Raw genomic sequence first — 7,841 nt, 5'->3', positions numbered from 1 at the left:
TGCGGCCGGCTGCGACAGAGCCTGGGCGGAACCCAGCCCAGCCTGGGCACGAACCCAGAGACTCTGGTGGCGCAGCTAGCACTGCAATGCAGTGCCCTAGACCACTGCGCCACAACATCACACCTGTGGGACAGGTACAGGATGGCAACAACAACTGCCTGAATTACACCAGGAACGCGCAATCCCTCCATCAGTGCTCAGACTGTCCGCAATAGGCTGATAGAGGCTGGACTGAGGGCTTGTAGGCCTGTTGTAAAGGGCACTGCATTGAATATAACAGGTTTTAAAAATTCAATATGGGTGCACAATTTTTACTTAACATATCAAAGGGATGAAAAAGGAACTAACAATCTATGAGAGGACAATGAGGTTATAGTACAGTAGATAAGCTCCCKAAAAATACCATATTGTTCGATTTAGTATGGCGTGGAAATTGGCACACTTGTATAGTTTTTCACGCTGAACAAAACCTGATATAGGTCCATTTCATCACCCCCTATAGGTCAATGGTGAAAATGCATTCACCTGTATTGACATTTTGGGTCATGGCTTCCCGTGTTGCCCCAAAATACCCTAAAATATTTGTATTTTATAACCTTTATGATCGCAACAATGATGAAAAACTATCAGAAACCGCAGTAAAAATTGTATTTTTACTTTCAAAGGGGTGTATTAAATACAAAGTTACCTTTTACACTCAATTTTACACTAATGTATCCATCTCATCATTAAATGACYATTTACCTGACAGTTTTGATATCCATTCATCAAGATCRATTACACCGCATGGCATAACAATTGCTCAGACTGTCGCTCAGTGCTCAGACTGTCCGCAATAGGCTGAGAGAGGCTGGACTGAGGGCTTGTAGGCCTGTTGTAAAGGCAGGTCCTCACCAGACATCACCGGCAACAACATCGTCTATGGGCACAAACCCACCATCGCTGGACCAGACAGGACTGGCAAAAAGTGCTCTTCGCTGACGAGTCGAGGTTTTGTATCAGGGGTGATGTCGTCGCGATTCCCGCGTTTACTGTCGAAGGAAATCGAACGTTACACGCGAGGCCTGTCATGTACCTCTGGTGCCGGGATCGATTAGGAGGTGGCCGCAGTCTGGTATGGTCTGGGCGCGGTGTGTCACAGCATCATCGGACTGAGCTTGTTGTCATTGAGGCAAATCTCAACGCTGTGCCCAGCCATCATCGCGGGGGCCAGGCTCGGGGGGGGGGGGCGGCGAGGGGCGCGCGCTCCGCTCGCTCTTTCTTTGCGTGATTCCTGCATGAAGGAATGCCAGTGTTCTTGCATGGCCAGCGAAAAGCCCATGATCTCAATCCCAACTTGAGTCATCGTCTGCGACGCTGGTTGGATCGAGGATGAGGGCTGGCATTCCCCCCCACGAACATGCCACGCACACTGCAGGTGCCTTGGTGGAAGACCGTGCCGCGGCTAACAATCTGCACAGCAAGAACTGGCAAATCTGGTGAAGTCCACGAGGAGGAGATGCACTGCAGTACTTAATGAAGCTGGTGGCCAGCACCAGATACTGACAGTTACTTTTGATTTTGACCCCCCCTTTTTTTCAGTGGCACATATTCAATTTCTGGTTGTCACAGTGTCCTGTAGGAAACTTGTTTCAGGTTTAAATGTCTCAGTTATTGAATCTTTTTAGTTTCATACAAATACTTTACACATGTTAAGTTTGCTGAAAAAAAATGCACTTGACAGTGCAGAGGACGTTTCTTTTTTTGCGAGTTTCTCATCTAATCTACTTAGACTGTCAATTATTAGGTATATCAGAGCTTTTTTGTCATCCTCAAATGATTTTAAATGCAATTATGTCCACCCGTGTTTGGGTGTATTGTCGTTTTAAATGGGGCAAATAAATCGAATCAAATCTAAGATGCAACAAAAATTAAGTATTCCAGTAATTACTGCTAAATTGTATATTGTTTCGCCCTAGGTTTTCTCTATTTATTGCCTACCTTTTTTTGATTTTCCTTTACTTTGTGTATTGACTATATGTTTGTTTATGTGGTAGATCTGCTGTGTTGTTTTGTCGCACTGCTTTGCTTTAATCTTGGCCAGGGTCGTAGTTGTAATGTGGAGGACGGGTGTCATGCAGCGGGCGGTACGTGGGTGTGGAAAGTAATGGGGGTGAGCAAGTAAATAGCGGATAAAAAGAGTTGTAGTTTTATGAGAATAGAAACTGCTTGCAGCCTATGGCTGGCTGTGTTTAGCATGAACGTGGAAGGCCGCATTTGAGATGAGAGAAATTCCTTATTGCTTTTGTCTTTCAAATGGAGTAATGTCTAGATYMTTTACCTAGGACTTATACCTGTCCCCTGAATGGAGAGGACAGCTMTAGTCACATATTGAACSGCAAACTCCGCTCACTTTCTGGCTGTAGGAATTTATAGGCTAAAGCCGGCCCTGTTTGGCCTACTCTGTCAGAGGAGTAGGCAAGTAGTCAGGGTGTGTGTGTGCGTGCGTGCACACCTGTGCACCTGTCTGTGTGTCTGTAGTTTGAAGCTGAAGCATGAGTATCACACATACCTTTCAGCTAACCTCATACTTGGTACTCTGCCAAATATAGCTTACGTACTGTATACAGCAAAGACACTTGCAAACAAGAGTTGTCCTTTCTCTTCAATATTATCCKAAAATATGCACTTGTATTCATGGTGCATCCATCAAAATACCTAACATCTGATGCCAAATCTACCTTACACAGTTTAGTCACAAAAGCCAAAAGCATCTCAACATTTTCAAGGGAAAAGGTGCATCATCTAGTGTTTGGAAACGGTGTTAAATATAGCATACCATGCCATGTTAAACTTTGAAGAGAAGAGAAGAAAACACGGAGGAAGAGAATAGAACAGCGGTAAGAAAAATATACTCAGTCTAATTAGGGGTGTAAAATTCTGTTAACTTTCCCAATGTTCCGGCGTTTTCCAGAAATCCTGGTTGGAGGTCTCCGGATTCCCTGCTTATTCTCTCCTGATTCCCGGAATATTCCAACTGGAATTTCTAATGAACCTGGGAATTTGGGGGAATTTACCGACATTTTGCAACCCTAAGTCTAATACATCTCTAAAGAACAGTGAAGAAGCAGTGATTGAAGTGCATGAGCATTACACCGAGAGAGAGGATGTGGTAACATCAACAGGTTGTTGTACAGCTTCTGCAGTGGCATATAGGACATTYTGAGTGAATCCAAACTGTGAATAGCTTCAGTTGATAAAACTAAGTCAATATTTCTGTAAAATTATGCCWTCAATTARCTGTGCTGACTTTGACACACACTGGTCAGACACAGGCTGACAGACAGGTCGAGAGACAGACAGACAGACACTGAGTGTATTATTACTGTAGGGATGTGGTTATGAAACAACACTATGRCTCCAAAATGGCACCYTATTCCTTATGTAGTGCACTACMTTTTGACCAGAGCCCTATGGGCACTATGGAATGGGCCCCAGTTAATAGTAGTGCACTACAAAGGGAATAAAGTGCCATTTGGGACACATTGACACATATTAAAAATCTCTCTGTATTTCTCTCTCRCTCTCTAGATGTCTGAGGCGGACAGTCAATCTGGAAGTATATCTCTGATCCAGTCCATGCTGCTCAGACTGAGCACTGCAGAAGACACGGATCAACTTCCTAACATACACACTAACACGCACCGTAACACACACCCTAACACACCCCAACACCCCAGAACCTCAGTGGAAACAGACAGGGGATTCTATGTGACCCCTCAGGACCACAATAATGCAGAGCTCATAGTCAAAGGGAAGCTTGTTTCAGGGATTGAGGATGATGATGATGATGATGATGATAATGATCCACAATTGGAAGTTCTGACTGAGAGGGACAACGGTCTGGAATCATCAGACAGGGATTCAGAGGAGAGAGAAGAGGCGAATTCCGGCATTCTGTTTTTGAATGCAGGATCGAAAAAACTGGTCGAAGAGGAAACCAGCGAATCCCCTGCTGTGATTCCCAGATGGGAGAGAAGGCAGTTGCTACCCTGTCCCCCTGGCCTGGTTGCCAGACCCCCGCCTCCCCCCGTTCCCCCCAAGAGGAGGGCTAAACCACCGCTACACCCTACAGGGCCACCGCCCCCTCCTCCAGCCCTCGACCCTAGCCAGAGTGCCCCTGTGTGGGGGAGAGTGGTAGGCGAGGGCCCAGGCTGTGAGCTGAGGCCTACAGGGCATGGGAGAGGGCCTGGAGGCCAGGAGGAGGATATGCTGTCATCCTCAGGGGATAGGCTGTCTATGTACTCAGCTGTCATCCTCAAGTCAGAACACCGATTCTCAKAGCCCCTTCTGGATCCTACTCTGGACTCTACAGCACAGAGGGGTGGGGGGGTGCAGCAGTTAGAGACGACTGTGTCCGTGGCAACACAGGACCRTTCCCAGCTGAGGGGGAAGGATATAGGGCGCCCCCCTAAAGCCTCTGAGCCGGTGGGGATGGGGGTAATGGGGGTACCCAAACCGTTGGAATCGATCGCWCCCAAGCCGCTTATACCCCAACCTCCACACAGAAACAGATCTCTGCCCCAGGGACCTGAGAGGAGAGCCCAGGACAGCACAGATGGAAGTGCCTCTTCTGGGTCTGAAACGAGAGACATCCCCCCAGACCTCCAGTCTATACCTCCAGAGACAGAGGGAGTCAGAGAACCACCAGAGCCTAGCNGTCATCCTCAGGGGATAGGCTGTCTATGTACTCAGCTGTCATCCTCAAGTCAGAACACCGATTCTCAAAGCCCCTTCTGGATCCTACTCTGGACTCTACAGCACAGAGGGGTGGGGGGGTGCAGCAGTTAGAGACGACTGTGTCCGTGGCAACACAGGACCRTTCCCAGCTGAGGGGGAAGGATATAGGGCGCCCCCCTAAAGCCTCTGAGCCGGTGGGGATGGGGGTAATGGGGGTACCCAAACCGTTGGAATCGATCGCWCCCAAGCCGCTTATACCCCAACCTCCACACAGAAACAGATCTCTGCCCCAGGGACCTGAGAGGAGAGCCCAGGACAGCACAGATGGAAGTGCCTCTTCTGGGTCTGAAACGAGAGACATCCCCCCAGACCTCCAGTCTATACCTCCAGAGACAGAGGGAGTCAGAGAACCACCAGAGCCTAGCYAACACATCGCAGATGGGAGCGAGAGCTCCAGAACCCCTGCCGAGTTTCGGTGTAACACGGAGGAGGGAGGTTTGTTGGAAGGGGGGAGGAATTTAGAAGGCACACATGAAGTTGTGGTTCAGGACACTGCAACATGGGGTGGTGGGGGTGTGCTTGGGTCGAAACACCCGAATATTAAGACAATGAAGGGAGGAAAGGTGAAGAAATTTGCCAAGAAGATGATTAGCAGATGGAAGCAGAGTCGAGAGGAGAAGAGAGGGAATGGAGAGATTCYGGAGGACGACGGAGAAAAAGAGGTGGAGAGCGAAATGCCATTGGTAAGTCTTTCTTGCTCATTTAATGCGACAAAATTACATMTGTATTCTTTCCTTTACTACAATGAACTATCTGACATTAAATGATGAATCAAATATTGCATAATTGTCCTCTTACCGTGTTATGTTATAACAGGTGAACCTCAATCAAGATCYACATCCAGTCGGACTATCTAACATTGATTAAGAACGAAGTTGCCCTCTTTTTTTAGGGTGACCACGGTGTGATTTTTTGCTGTGGTCTCCTTTTGACAGGTGAACCTCCGTCAAGATKGACATTCAGTCAGGTTGCATACTAAAATGTCCGTCATAGAGGAAGAGGAGGAGAGGACGAGAGGGAGAGTAGTGAGGCTGCTCCACCAAATGAGGAGCCGCCCAGCCAAAGCTGAGACGGAAGAGGAAGCCGTGGGACAGCGTGCTCACATTTCAGAGGTGAAGAGACAGAATGAGGAGGGAGTAAGAGGAGAGAGCAAGAGAGACACGTTTTTCAGTGGTTGATGGAAAGTAGAGTCTGTGGGGAGTCTTTGGGATTTTCATCCCACACCTCTCTTTATCCTTGATCTACTTTAGATACTGTGCTTGCCATAGCAGAGCACCACATTGCCTTGGTCTTCTGTGTTGTGTTATGTAGATGAAGTTACATAAATCAGACACTACTTCCCCATAGCTGTCATGACATTCCTGAGTGCTTTGATGTCACCAAACACATTCTGGCTCGAAGCGTTAGTCCAGTTAAGTGGCATTTTGCAATGTCGTTTTGATTTCCAATCGCCGTGTGCTATTTTCACAAATAATGTGGGTGAATTGTCCCACACAACGACATAGGTGATCCATTCACCTTGACAGGAGTGACAACCAATTGAGATTTGCAGCAATTGTAGGACCAGTGTGGCTCATTCTTACTGTGTAGTTGATTGTATTATTGCGTACTGTAAGGGCGTGCGTACTGGCGGCAGAGAAGTCGACGCAGGAGAGCAAAAAAACTGGTCTTTCCAACAGCGCAGTTTAATAAGTAAAACCACCGGAAAAACAAGAAAACAAATCAATTAAATGGGCGTACAAACCCGACGCACACCAGGCCATAACGTGCACAAGCACTTACAGTAAAACAATTCCGGACAAGGACATGGGGGGAACAGCAGGGTTAAATACACACATGTAATGATGGAATTGAAACCAGCGTGTTGGGAAGACAAGACAAAACAAATGGAAAATGAAAGGTGGATACGGCGACTGGCTAAGAAAGGGGCCGGTGACGTCGACGCCGAACGCCGCCCCTAACGCAGCGAGAGGGACCGACTTCGGCGGAAGTCGCTGACACAATACAGTACATCTTTATTCTTGTCAATATCAGATTTTAAAAAAACGTACTGTAGAGTAAAATCATTATAGCTATCATCATAATTGTACTTACAGTATACATCCTCTCCATGCACAAGGATCTGAGCAGGTGCAAACTATGTCCTTATTCGACTGTCGCTTGTTAAATACATTCCGAATCAGTGGTGGAGATGAGAGAGGGAGCAGGTTTAAAGAAGGATTTTTAACGGACCATGGATGTGTGTGTAGTGCCATTTCAAGAGGGTGAATGGCAAGCAAAATATTTAAGGTGCCTTAGGAACGGGTTATGGTAGTAGGTCCAGGTGCTCCAGTTTGAAGTGTGTCAGAACTGCCAACGCTACTGGGTTTTTCATGCTCAACAATTTTCCGTGTGTAAAGAAATGGTCCACCACCCAACAGGACAACCAGCCAACTTGACACAGGACTTGGTAAAGCATTGGTGTTCAAACATGGGCCAGCATGCCGTGTGAAACACTTTCGACACCTTGTAGAGCACGCCCAAGACAAATTGAGGCTTTTCTGAGGCAAAAGGAGGTACAAGTCATATTAATTAAGGTGCTCCTAATGTTTTGTACAACTCAGTGTATTCCATACTTATATGTTTATACTTCAAAACATACCAATTTTTCTGTAGTTATCAAATTAGAATATAGGTTTACCAAATGTTGAAGGTGATTATAAATTAGAAAGAGCCAGTTTGGATTAAGTACAGAACAATGTATTTTAACAATGAGAACAGAATCAATATCAAAAAGTAATATGAACACTGCATTGTGCAAGGCTATTACTTTATTACGAACATTGTCTTGCAATGGTGAAGACGTGTTGTTTCTAGAGGTTAAAACGACTGATTAAGCGGATGGTGAAAAAGTGGACTGTGTCATTTGTGTGTTGTAATCTTGTTCAATTGAAAATGTTAAAGTTTTGAAACAACTGCCTTTCAGATGATATGTTTGGAGTTATTTTGTACTAACTAGAGTTGTGAAAATGTACCACATACTTGTGAAGTGTTATTATTATATATTTGTGTTAAGAATGCTG

The 7,841-nt window shown here is 46.1% G+C and overlaps 1 pseudogene; it reads left to right on the top strand.

Moving 5' to 3' along the window:
• The first annotated feature begins 4,724 nt into the window (after positions 1-4,724).
• Positions 4,725-7,841, top strand: part of LOC111971336 (uncharacterized) — a 26,036-nt pseudogene continuing 22,919 nt past the window's right edge.

Source organism: Salvelinus sp. IW2-2015, linkage group LG13 (genome assembly GCF_002910315.2).
Source record: "Salvelinus sp. IW2-2015 linkage group LG13, ASM291031v2, whole genome shotgun sequence".
NCBI classification, from domain to species: Eukaryota; Metazoa; Chordata; class Actinopteri; order Salmoniformes; family Salmonidae; genus Salvelinus; species Salvelinus sp. IW2-2015.
Note: the sequence above shows the minus strand (reverse complement) of the source record. Positions and strands in the feature narration are given on the sequence as shown.